Source organism: Bubalus bubalis, chromosome 21 (assembly GCF_019923935.1).
Source record: "Bubalus bubalis isolate 160015118507 breed Murrah chromosome 21, NDDB_SH_1, whole genome shotgun sequence".
Taxonomy (NCBI): domain Eukaryota; kingdom Metazoa; phylum Chordata; class Mammalia; order Artiodactyla; family Bovidae; genus Bubalus; species Bubalus bubalis.
The window spans coordinates 54,410,880-54,424,003 of NC_059177.1; the positions used below are offsets into that span (position 1 = coordinate 54,410,880).

At 54.7% G+C, this 13,124-nt stretch overlaps 1 protein-coding gene across 2 annotated transcripts in view; it reads right to left on the minus strand.

Annotated features, from left to right (window-relative positions):
• The window catches only part of ATP2B2 (ATPase plasma membrane Ca2+ transporting 2), a 376,005-nt gene that overhangs the window by 182,925 nt on the left and 179,956 nt on the right, over positions 1 to 13,124 (minus strand). The window contains exon 1 of one of the 2 annotated variants that reach the window (XM_044933835.2): positions 9,551 to 9,620. The exons of the other annotated variant lie outside the window; for it this stretch is intronic. The gene's annotated coding sequence lies outside the window, so the exon portion shown is untranslated. Of the gene's footprint in view, positions 1 to 9,550; positions 9,621 to 13,124 lie in introns of those variants that run through there. 2 annotated transcript variants of the gene reach the window in all.

Here is a 13,124-nt window from a genome sequence, read left to right on the forward strand (position 1 = left end):
CAATCTGCATCTGCCCCACAGACACCAGCAAACACTGCACAGCAGGGCACCTGCCTCCCTGTGAGCCAGTCTGGAATGTTCCCCAGTTCACCCCCAGGCCCAGGCCAGGATGCCACACTGCTTGCCTTTAGTGTGTTCCTTCGGGGTCTCAGGACCCCCATCTGCCCTGGTTCCCTCCCACCTGCTCCTCTCCCGCCACCTGGCCGCCCTCATGCACCCCAGTGCTGGCAACCCGCTCTTGGATCTCTCACTCCCTGCCGCAGGGCTGGCCAAGGATGGCCGCTCCGCCCAAAGGGACCTCAGTGCCAGGTGAGGGGAGCCTGGTGAGGTCCAGCCCTACGCAGCTGGCGGCTAGTTACCTTCTCTCTTCCTCGCCACCTTTTCTTAACCTTCACAGCCTTCTTCTCAGCCTCCAGCACCCCAGCCACCACCTTCTCGCTCAGAATTTTCATTCCATGACACCCGGCACCCACTTCTCTGATCCCTGCACAACCACTTCTTCTTCCTCCTGCCCCGTGAAGCCCACTAGCAGCCAGTGAATACTGCGTCTGGAGCCAGGTGGCCCCGACGTGGTTCTGGCTCGGACCCTTTCCCCCTGTGACCGTGGACAAGCTACTCGGCCTCTCAGAGACCCCTCGCCGAGGGCAGCGATACAAATCAGGCTGTCGTCACAGGTCAGGCACATGCCCACGGCTCCCCTGGCCTGGCTCATTCTTGTCCCCTCATCTGCAGGATGGGGAGAAGTCTGCCCCAGGGACTTTCACTGTGATCCCCAGCCATAGCTGGGGCGAGACCAGCCCTGGTTGTAAAGTGCCATGCTAACACTGTGATTCTGCTTTGAAGGGCAATGCTTGTTGAGATCTACAATTTTTAGATGTGTTAAGGAAAAAACAAAAAACACAAAATACGTCACAGGCAGATTATTTATAGTCAGCTCCCGTACAGGTTTTTATCATTCCCTGCCTGCTCGGCTAAAAATAACAAATGACAAAGGTCACATCTGCTCCTACCTATTGGAGGAGTCTTCAAAGACCGAGGCTTTTGATTCACTGCCCGGGTGAAGTGAAAATCATGCTGCTGCAGACCCTGGAATTCCTCCCTGGGTCTTTCTGGGCAGCTCGGGAGGCCTGCAGTGTCTCACTGGGCAGGTGAGCCCGCCCGGCTGCAGTCACCGCCTTCCCTAGCCCTGAGGAGGGAGATGGCAGTGGAACAGCAGGAGATTGGGCCCCAGTTCCAGGGTCTCAGTTTGCCTGAGTTCAAAACGAGAGGGGCGGAGTCAGTAGGTGCTGAGAACTTTCTCCTGATCCTAAGTGCATGCGTGCTAAGTCACTTCAGTTGGGTCCGACCCTGTATGGACGTATGGACTGAAGCCCGCCAGGCTTCTCTGTCCGTAGGATTCTCCAAGGCAAGAATACTGGAGTGGGTTGCCATGCCCTCCTCCAGAGGACCTTCCCAACCCAGGAATCGAACCTGCGTCTCTTACATCTACCTGCATTGGCAGGTGGGTTCTTTACCACTAAGGCCACCTGGGAAGCCCCAATCCAAAGGGCAAAGATACCCTGTTCCTGTTTCCTTCCCTTCCACCCTGTACCACCGTGGACTCCCTTACTGAATATCCATTGGCCCCTGGTGGTGTCAGTTGTGCTGAGGATGCTAATAATCAGGGCAGTGTTTGTGGAGTGGTGACAATATGGCAGGCATGCGCACTTACATGGAGGGAACTCACTGACTCCATGCCCTAGCCGCCACCCAGCGGGAGAAGGACAGTTGGGGTCCCCACCTGACGGGGACACGGACTGGCACATGCATGGACTGGCACCAGGCCCTGATGGCTGCCGGATGTGATCTGTGTCTCCCTCTTGGGTTGGCTCCAGGCAGTAAGCTGGGCAGAGCAGGTAGGACAGAAACCCCTTAGAGTCTACTTTCCCCATCGCTGGGGGAGCCATGGTCCCAGCCTCGGTGACTCTCACACAGGCAGGGAATGGCTGTGGATGGACAAGGGCTTACAGCAGCCTGGGGGAGGTCCCAGGGAAGACCTCATTTCTCCTGGTCCTCGCCAGGAAAAGTGGGTGGGAGAGGCACTCCAGGCAGTGGGTACAGTGAGACTGGAGGTGGGGCTGGGTGCAAGTGCCTGGGATGTTTGGGGAGGGTGGGGCTGGGCTGTGGGGTGAAAGTGGCAGAGACCACTGGAACCCCACAGCGGGTAGGGGAGACTAGCAGTCTGCCTGAGGACCAGAAGCCTGTACCTGTCAGGAATGATGCTTGCCAGCTCCATGGGTTTTAGCACACACTTCACATTCTTCTTTAAATCAACTCCCTTTAAAAAAAGTATACAACTTCTTGGGCTTCCCTGGTGGATCAGATGGGAAAGAATCTGCCTCCAGTGTGGGAGACCTGGGTTTGATCCCTGGGTCAGGAAGATCGCCTGGAGAAAGGAATGGCAACCAGCTCCACTATTCTTGCCTGGGGAACCCAGGACAGAGGAGCCTGGCAGGCTACAGTCCACGGGGTCACAAAGAGTCAACACAGCTGACACACACACACAGCCTTCTCACTACAACCTTAGGCATTGCCACTTGTGTTTTTCCCCAAACACAATAAAATAAATGCCCACTCCCCAGAAAGCGACCTGGGCCTGCCCTTGGTGAACCACAGCTGTGGCCTCGGCCGGCGGGTGGGTTTGAGGCCGTCGATCTGATCTGAGTTGCAGGAGGGTTTTTCGGGGATCACAACGGGGAGGAGAGGCATTCCTGGGGTTGTCCCTGCTGGATGACAAAAGCCTGGTGCCAGCAAGCCCCTCGCTGGGACACACTTGTTGCCCTCCCCCTCCTCGGCTCCACTCTCAGGGACAACTCACTCCTGAAAACACCTTTTTTCAGAAGAGAGCTGCCGCGGCCCGGGTGACCTCAATGATTAGCACACATTCCTGGCCTAGTTAGAAAGCCCCTCGCCTCTCGTATTTATAGCCACCTCTGGACGCGGCTTGCGCCTCTGAGGGAGGCCTGGCTCCTCTCTTGGCACCTCTGTGCTGTCCCAGCCCCGCTGGTCCTGACAGGCGCTGTCAGACCTTCCCCCTTTGGACAGAGCCAGGGAGCTGGGACCTCACTGTGGGTGACCGGGGCCAGGGAGTTCCTCCTCCCTGACCCTCATCTATAAAACAGGCACCATCGTATGGGCTAGGCTGGGCTTTGATGAGCATTCAGTGAACTCACCTAAAGTCTTTACGACAACCCCATGAGGGATGTTACTCTCTCATGCCCATTTCACAGAGGAGGAAACGGAAGCACAGAAAGGTTAGGTAACTTGCCTGAGATCACACAGCTCGCTGGGATTCAAACCAGACTCTAGAGCCTGTGTCCCCCAGCGCTCTGCTGAGCTTGGCACGTGACGTGGGTCCTTAGCCCCCATGCGTTACCTGCCTTTGGGGGTCTCCTTAGTTAGCTGAGCGTGTCCCTCACTGTCTGCAGTCAAGTGGCCACTGAGTAAACAAATAATGATGGCCACGTGCTGGTCCCGGACACCAGGGCCCTGAGAGGTTAGGAGGACACGGCTAACTAGGGTACAAAGCAGGATGGGGCTGGGGATCACAGGTGGGACTCGAGTCCAGGGGCCCTCTCTACAGAGGGAATGCTGAGGCCCAGATACAAGAAGCTCATGCGATGGGAGAGGACCCCGCAGTTCCATCCCTACAGCCACTACCCACTCCTGACCTCTCTCACCCTCTCATGTCAAAGGGGGAACACACGCAATAAGTGTATTCACACCAAGCGTATTCACAAAAGCGTATACACCTTTCCCCAAGAGTGTGTATAGTTACAAACAAGGGTTTTCCAGGAAGGACAAGAGAACGACTATCATTTTGTGTTTGCTCTGGAAGCAGCACAGGGCCAGGTGTTCTGTAGTCACTCCTTCATTCAACAGACGTTGGCTCAGCCCCTGCTCCACAACGGCCGCTTTATGTTACCCGTGAGACACTGTCACCCGCCTCACCTCCTCAGCTCTGGCTGCACCCCAGTCATTCAGGCCCACCCCACCCCACCCCCGACCTGCTCCTGCCATGGCACCCTGACCCAGGGTAGAGGAGCAAAGGGGGAGGTGTCCTGTCCTGCTGCTCATCCTCACATCAGCCCTGAGAGGTGAACCCTGTTCTCAGACTCAAGCTAAAGCTGCTGCCATGGAGTGGAGTCAGATCAGAATCAGAGTCTGTGGAATCCTGGAAGGGAGGAGAGGGCTCGGGTTGCCTGTCCTTAGCCAGGAAACTGATGGCTGACCCTGATTTAATTAGCTTTTCCTTAGAATGAACGAGGGAAGCCTGTAATTAGCTCGGGGGCCCGGAGGGAGAGGCTGGGTGCGGGAGCCAGGGCTGGAGCAGGCAGTGAGAGGGGGTAGGGGCTGGCTGTAAGCTCGGATGCCCAGCTGTGCAGGTGATAGGGATCGGGTGAGCCCCCAGATGCCCGTGGGAGGTGAGTGGAGAGAAACCCAAAGTAACACACAGAAAGAGATGGCCTGGAGAGGTCAAGAGTGGGGCAGGGATCGTGCCTTAACGTTGCGACTGAAAATGAAGTGGAAAATGTTAGTTCCTCAGTCGTGTCTCTCTTGCAACCCCACGGACTCTAGCCCACCGGGCTCCTCTGCCCATGGAATCCCCCTGGCAAGAATACTGGAGTGGGTTGCCATTTCCATCTCCAGGGGATCTTCTTGACCCAGGGATCAAACCCTGGTCTCCGGCACTGCAGGCAGATTCTTTCCTGTCTGAGCCACCAGGGAAGCCCAAAAATGATGGTTGCAGAATGATTATTGCCTATGACTGATGCTGAAGCTGAAGCTCCAATCCTTCAGCCACCTGATGTGAAGAGCTGACTCAATGGAAAAGACCCTGATGCTGGGAAAGATTGAAGGCAGGAGGAGAAGGGGATGGCAGAGGATGAGATGGTTGGATGGCATCACCGACTCAATGGACATTGAGTATGAGCAAGCTCCTGGAGTTGGTGATGGACAGGAAGGCCTGGCGTGCTGCAGTTCATGGGGTTGCAAAGAGTGACTGAACAACTGAACTGAACTGAACTGATGGAACCTGATACCAGCTATGCTGTGATTACATTGGACCAGACTGTGTGTGACTTTTCCAAGTCACATATCACCAGGGGCTCAGGGGTTGGCACCGAGGCCCAGGGGCTGCAGATAGTCTCTTTGAGGCCCTTGCTGGTGGCCATGGGGCTCCTCCAACAGTGCCGGGCATTAAAGCAGGATTTCCCAGCTAGTAACAGGGCGAACCCTGTTCCCAGTTCTGAGGGGAAGGCTCATAGAACAGGGTCTGCACTGAATGTAGGGTAAGTGTGCGTGAGCCAGGCACACACAGGGTCTGGCCCGAGACCTTTGCCAGCTTCAGGCCTCAAGGGCACACACATCCCAAATGGGTAAGGGGTCCCTCTCTGGGTCCAGCCCCCACCGGCTGCAGCTCTGTGGGCTTCCTGCTGCGGGGATCAGAGCCAGCGCCACCTTTCAGGAACACAGCCTGACCAGGACATGCAGGAGAAGGACCCATCAAGAGTCAGCTGAGCAATGCTGCAGGGTTTCCAGACCATTCTCAAGAGTAAGATGTCGGAGCTGGGACCACAAAGCCCACACTCATGAAGTCTCAGCCTGAGGACGTTCATAGACCCTGATGAACTCTCACATCGCCACGGCCAGAGGATGCTGTCGGCCCTTGTGGATGTGTGTTTTAGTCCCCGAGGGTGGTTTATCTCTTGGTCTCCAGGGATTTGTTCTCTGATGCTCATTTTCGAGGTGTTTTATGGACCTTGTTAAGCACACCATGTCCAGTCAACATCAGAGCAGGGTGGAAATTGTGTAAAGAGACGGTGGGAACAGGGGTGACACTCTTCCCCTTCACTGACCTGTCCAGCCTAGGTGCTTAAGCTGTGTCATCTGAGCTGTAAAGACAAATCGCGAACGCCCTGGGGTTCTGTTCCTATTCTGCTTAAAAACAGAGTAGACATGTGCCACGCCGGGAAGGGATGGCAGCATTGCCCACTGCCACTGTGGTCATGCTGACTGTGTGCCAGGGACCACGCGAGGTGCTTTCCCACACAGCCTCTCCTATGTGAACCCTGCCAGGGGGAGGGGCAGGACCAGCCCATTTACAGAAGAGGAAACGGAGGGTCAGAGAAGGGAGGTAACCCGTCCGAGGCTACTCAGCCAGAAGGGGCAGATCTGAACCCCCATCTGTCTGACACCGGAGCCCGTGTGCTTCCACGCTTCACAGAGGCGGGTGATAGGGATGGAGATGGCAGGACTCGGGGAATTAAATGGGCGGGTTTGAGGCAGAAAGGAAACTGGATGCGTAATTCAGTTTGTAAAATCCAGTCTGTGCCCTGGTTGGGAGCCAGGCCACTGGGACGAAGAGCGCCTGCCCTGCAGCTACTCGTGGGCCAGTGTGCATGCCCTGCTAAGCCCTACTTGGCTGGCGTTCCTTCCCAGGGTGTGTGTCTTGCTAAGTCCTGCTTGAGCCGTCTTCCCTTCCTGGGTTCAGGAGCGACCCTTCCCACCCTGGCCCTGTGGCTGATTTCTGTCCTGCTCCCCACTGCATCCCCCGTAAGGTCTGCTGCCCCAGCCTTGGACCCGATACTTGTCTCATGGGATGTCAGTGGATCCTCGCGCTGTGCTTGTCAGCACCTGGGCTCAGCTCCCCCATTGTAACCATCCTCTGCGTGAGGCTCAGAGGGCTTAGCTAGCAGGTTGAAGGTCGCTCAGCTAGGAAGTGGAAGAGCCAGGATTTGATCCCACATCCACCTGACGCTGTAGTCCTGAGACCTTCTGCATGACGCTGTCCACCCTGCGGCCATCATGCCCACCTCCCTCCGCCTCCCAGGTCACTGCACTGGAAGCTGCTTGTTTTAGGCGTAGCCTCTGCTGAGGCCAGCTCTACACTTGTCAGACGGAGCGAGGAGACGCGTTTTGGAACCCACCCAAGGAAAAGACACTTGGAATAACTCTCCTCCGAAGCTCTTGCTCCCCAAACGCCCTGAATCCTGAAGGGATCAGGCCTCTGCAGGACTCACACCACTGCTGCCCGTCTGCCTGGGATTCGCAGCTGACAGTGCACCCTCCAAGCCGTGACCTCACCCATCCTCACAGCAGCCCCGGGATGGGTGTCCTGAACCTCCTTTTACAGACGAGGAAGCTGGAGGCTCAGGCAGGTAACGGGGAGTGCTCGGGGTCAGGTCCCCACGTGGAGGTGACCTCCCAGAGCCTCAGGTTCTTCATCTGCAAAGATGGTGCTGCTGGCTTCCCAGGGCTGCTGTGAGGGGTAAGGTAGACAAAACAGGGGGAGGGTCTGGCGTAGAAGCTGACCCACAAGAGGCGCTCCACAGCTCGTGGTTGCATTTAACTCTCCAGGTAAAGCCACGACCACAAACGCATGGAGAGTCGGGGTACAGGAAGGCCGGGAGCGACAGCGTCTCTGGTCACCACCCGGGCAGAGAGGCCAGCGGGCCGCAGCTAACAGCGACAGCCTCGCTGGCTTCTACTGCTTAATCCTCGGCATGTGCTGTCTCATTGCATTCTCATCACAAGCTGCAGGAGGTCAGGACAACGTTTATCCCCATTTTACAGCCGAGGGAATGGAGGCGCAGACAGGTTAAGAAAGTGGAAACCAAAGAGCAGCTTTTTAACAGAAAAGAAAAAAATATGACTCAAGCTCAGAGTATGACAGGCCTGCAGATCAATTGCAAACAAAAAAATTACCCTTCCAAGACTTTAGAACATGCTTCGGGTCTTTCCTCAACCCCATGAGTTCTCACTGAGCGACTTTCTTTACTATAGAGAATATTGCTAGCTCTTTCCCAAAGCCTGAGGGTCAGGAACCCCTTGGAATCGTGGCCTCCCATCTGCCAGTGCTGGATGCGAAGATGGGGATCCTGGCATCCCTAATCTTTGTGATGGCTTTGGAAGTTGCGAAACTCTGCTTCATATCAGCTGCTCCCGAAGGCATGGCCCAGCTGGCATGTGGTCAGCAGACATCAGAGTTCAAATATGCCCATGGAAGAGTCCAGGCTGGGGGGAAATTCCCTCTGGAGTCGTGTTCCCTCACCTGCTGCAAAGCCTGGTGGATTCCCTGGGGAGTCCTGCGTTGTTTGTAGCCAGGAGAAGGGAACGAGGAGACTGCCTCGTTCACTGCCTCCACTGAGTAGTCAGATACACAAGTCCAGGTGTGTCTCTCTGTGCCTCAGTTTCCTTTTCTCTAAAACACAGGGCAAAAATAATAGAAGAAAGCCAGCTGGCAGGGCTAGACTGGGGTGGAAGCTGTAAACCAACGGCTCAGGAGAGCAGCCAGCTTAAAATACATTTGTTTGTTTGGCTTAGAGCTTAAAATAAAGTTGAACCAAGTGCCAATGTTTAAAAATTGGGGACTTGTGCGTAGAATCTAGATTTCTGGCTTCTCTGAAAATATGGTAAGCATTGCTCACCCCGGGGTTGGCCGGAGGGGGTGGAGGCCATAGCGACAGGAAGCTGGTCAGCAGTTTGGCCCTCACCATGTCTGGCTTTGTGAAGGGCAGTTGCCTGCCTGGATTCAGGAGGTAAGAGAATTCACAACGCCGGGAGCTCCATCTCTTGCGTGAGTCAATGCCCTCCAGAGAAGGAAGTGGGTTTTTGGTATAAAACCTCTCCCAGTTATTTAACAAATACTGGTCATATGCCAGGGCTCCTCTGGTGGCTCAGATGGTAAAGAATTCACCTGCAATGCAGGAGACCTGGGTTCGATACCTGGGTCGGGAAGATCCCCTGGAGAAGGGAATGGCAACCCACTCCAGTATACTTGCCTGGAGATTCACAGGGACAGAGGAGCCTGGGGGAGCTACAGCCCATGCGGTTGCAAAGAACCAGGCACGACCAAGCAACTAAGATTATATGCTAGAGGTCCCAGGGGGTACACACATAACCAGACAACTACTTAATTCTCATGACAATCTCATGAAACAAGTACTGCAGTATCGCACCTGTTTTACAGATGAAGATACAGGCGCACACAGAGGTTACTACTCTTGCCCAAGGCTACATGGCTATAATAGTAAGGGGGGCCTTGGGCCTGGACTCCCGGCAGACCGGCTCACAAATCTGTGCTCTGATCACCGTGGGAAGCTACCAGACCTCTTCTCTGGGTCAGTGGCCAGTCCCGTGGCTTCGTCCAGGTTTCCACGTCTCAATATGAAAACAAACTCATCACCCCTCTCCCCACTCTCCTTCTCTCCTGGCCTCTATTTATCGCATCCCTCCCTCCCCTGGTATGTCAGTCAACTCCTTTAACCCTCTCTGCACTACTGTAGGGCACAGGAGCCCCCATCAGCTCCACCATCTGATGAGAAGTTTGAGGCACAGACAGGTTAAATGACTTGTCCAAGGTGTTGTGGCTGGAGCCGCAGGGCCAGCGTCTGACCCAGGCCATCTGGCTGCAGGGTCTGCACTCCTGGCCCCCTCTCCCCTACCGCCCTCTCCAAATAGCCACCCACCCCTGCCGTTTGTTTCTTCCCTCCTTCATGTCTTCACTCACCCATCCGTCCAACAAACACTCAACCGAGGCTGGCCATGGGGACACCTCTCAGGTGCATGGAGACGGGAGGGAGTGGGAAGACGACACCCTGCTCCCAGAACAGGAACTGCTCGTGACCACTCCCTCTGGGGCCGAGGCCAGTGGGAAAACTGGTTTCCAACTGACAGCCCTGGAGAGCCCGGGAGGAAGCCAGTGGCACCTGGCAGCTTCCGGCGGGGCAGGACCCCAGCCAGGACCCAGGACCAAGGGAGACCCCGGCCGCCCTGCACCCGCGCCCCAAGCCCCTCCCTTACAGCTGGAGCATGGACCAGCCTCTGCCACTGGCCCCGTGTGGGGCCCTGGAAGAGCGCCCTCCCTGTTGGGGGCCCCAGGTTCCTCATCTGTAAAGTAAGGACATTAGACCACTGGAGGTCACAAACAGGCAGCTCAAATGCAGCCAGACCCAGTCCATGGATGTATTTTCCTTAAATATCTACAGAACACCTTTTTTTTTTTTTTTAAAATTTTAAATAAACTTTTTGTTTTAGAACAGTTTTAGGTTTACCAAAATATTGCTAAGAATAGTACAGGGAGTTCTCACCTACCCCACTTCCAGTTTCCCTTATTATTAACAGTTTACATTAGTATCGTGCATTTTTCACAATTAATGAATCAATATTGATATACTAATATTAACTAAAGCCCATACTTGTTTCACATTTCTTTAGTTTTCACCTCCAGTCCTGTTTCTTTTCCAGGATCCCATCCAGGATATCACAGTATATTTTAGTCATCATGTTTCCTTAGGTGCCTCTTAGCTCTGATAGCTTTGCAGAATTAAAAAAAAAAAAATTGTATGCCCGAGAAGCAATGTTTGCGGTACTAGAAATATTCTATATGTACTTTTATTTGGGTGGTATAAATATGTGTAAAAATCATCAGATAGTACAATTAAGAAAAGTGCTCTCTGCCCACTTTAATGTATGTGTGTGTGTGTACTGCTCAATCACTTCAGTTGTGTCTGATTCTTTGTGACCCCACGGACTGTAGCCCGCCAGGCTCCTCTGTCCATGGGACTGTCCAGGCAAGAATACTGGAGTGGGTTGCCAGGGCCTCCTCCGGGGGATCTTCCCGACCTGGGGACTGAACCCGTGTCTCTTACGTCTCTTGCATTGGCAGGCAGGTTCTTTACCTCTAGCTCCCCTGGGAAGCCCTTTTGCGTATCGTGACCCAGTTAAAAAAACAGCTGCCTTCTTCAGTTGTCTCCAGTTTACCACAGCCCTTCGCGCTCACTGGGATCCCACTGAGTCTGTCCTTTATTTTATCTGCTTGCCATCTATAGCTACCACACAGCATATACATAGGTCTCATCTATAAAATGGGTATCGTAATATTTCCTACCTGATATGGCTGTAGTCAGGTTAACTGAAATTATATATCTATATATAAAGTTCTCAGCAGGGTGCCTGGTGCACGTGTGCAAGCTAAGTCACTTCACTCATGTCTGACTCTCTGCGACCCCATAGACTGTAGCCCGCCAGGCTCCTCTCTCCATGGGGATTCTCCAAGCAAGAATACTGGACTGGGTTGCCATGCCCTTCTCCAGGGGATCTTCCTGAACCAGGGATCGAACCCACATCTCTTACATTTCCTGCATTAGCAGGTGGGTTCTTTACCACTAGCGCCACCTGGGAAGCTCGTCTGGTGCATAGCAAGTGTTCAATATGTGGGAAGCATAATAATTACTATTGTTCATGCAATATTTATATTATTAAAACAAGTACATAACTCCTGTTTCTCCTTAAAGCAAATTCCATCCTCTCCCTCCTCAGCCCCCTCTTGTGTCTCTGTCCCTTCCTGCCAGGAAAGGCTGAGCTCTGATGGCTGGAAGGTAGAGAGACAGAGGCAAGCTGGGACAGGTGGCCCAGATTGGCTAAGGAACCAGGAACCCCCTGAGGATGACCCTGGATCTGACCCCAACATGCAGGGAAGCTTTGGTGGAAGTTGGGGTCCCAATCCTCCCCTCCCTAAGGAGCCTCTTGGGGAACAAAGGAGTCAGCCCCCAAAAGCTGCATCCTGATCCCCTCAGGGATCCCCCTGGCCAAGGATCCCTGAGGACAGCAGGGAAGCTGGGGCTTTTGGATGGGCACTGTAGAAAGCACAGGGAGAAGTTAGCCTTACCAGCACACTGATGGCCCAGCATCTTGTCTCGGGGGATGTCAGCTTCCCCAGCGTGGTGACCCCAAATCTGTGCCCAGAAGCAACAAGATCAGCAAGAGACAGGTCTCAGATGCTTCAGGGGGACCTCTTGCAAGGGGAAACCAAGCTCTAGGCAGGATGGACTGAGAGGTGGCAAAGACCAATGAGATGATGAGGGAAGCAGGAAGAACGGGGACTGGGGGTTAGGAGGCCAGGGCTGGACCTGTCTTGCCCTCTGACTTGCTGTGTGACTGCCAGCAAGTCCCTTTCCCTCTCTGAGTCTCCCTTTCCTCACAACAACATCGTTTTCAGCAACAACAATAACAGTAACCACAGCGATGGTGGTGCTGGTGCTGGTGGTGGCTCCCAGTTTTTGTATGAAGTACAGGATACGCCTTTTATGTGTGAGGCATGATTTCAGTCCTCACCCATACCCCCATGAAGTATATCCACTACAATCATCTCCACTTCACGTATTGAAAAATGGGGGTCAGAGGGTCAAGAACTTGTCTATAGCTTCCAGCTGAAAGGTCTGCAGACTCAGGATTCAATCCATGGCCTGTCTGGCTTGGAGTCTGGGGATCATCTCCTCTTGGAGTCTAGATCATCTCCTCTGCAGTTCCGCCTGTGAAATGGGCAAGTAGCCTACAGGTCTCTTCATTTTCCTTCCAGCCCTGACCCTGTGGGCTCTGAAGGTGTGCCCCATGCTCGGGGAGTGTTGAGGGGCAGGCAGCCAAGATGCTCAGAGCTATGGGGCTGCATCTGCCGTCTTGCTCGATCTTCACAACAGCCTTATGAGATCAGTCCTGCTCTCACATCCCCATTTTACAGGGTGGGAAACTGAGGCACTAGTAAACACGCAGTCTCACAGGGACCTGGATTTGAACCTGGCTATCTCTCACGCTCTCGCTCGAGTCAGCTGTTCTCTGCAGGAAGGGTGCCCAGAGAGCTGAGTGAGGCCAGAGACCAACCCCTTGGGGCTCCTCATCAACTTCCAAAGGACGTGCTTGCCCTCCAGGCTCCCTCCGGGCCCAGGACTCATGGCTCGAGGTCCCTCCTCCACAGAGTCGCCTCCATCTCAGCGCCCCCCTGGCCCTGGAGACCCAGACCCTCGAGGGGCCCAGGCAGTGCAGGGCTGTGGGCGGTGCTGGTGAACGACCCACCCATACCTGGGCTGCAGATGGTGGAGAATCCCCAAGGGTCCCCCCTGGACACAGACCCCTACCCTGACCTCTTGGCTTCAGCATGGATGGCTCCCGCTGCAGAAGTCTCCAGCCTGTGGTTACACCCTATGCGGTGGCCAGTCCAGCTGCCAGCAGGGCTGAGACCTGCCTTTCTGGTCTCGGGACCAGCGAGGAGCAGGCCAGGGTGAGGAGGGGCGGGGGAGCATGGCCGG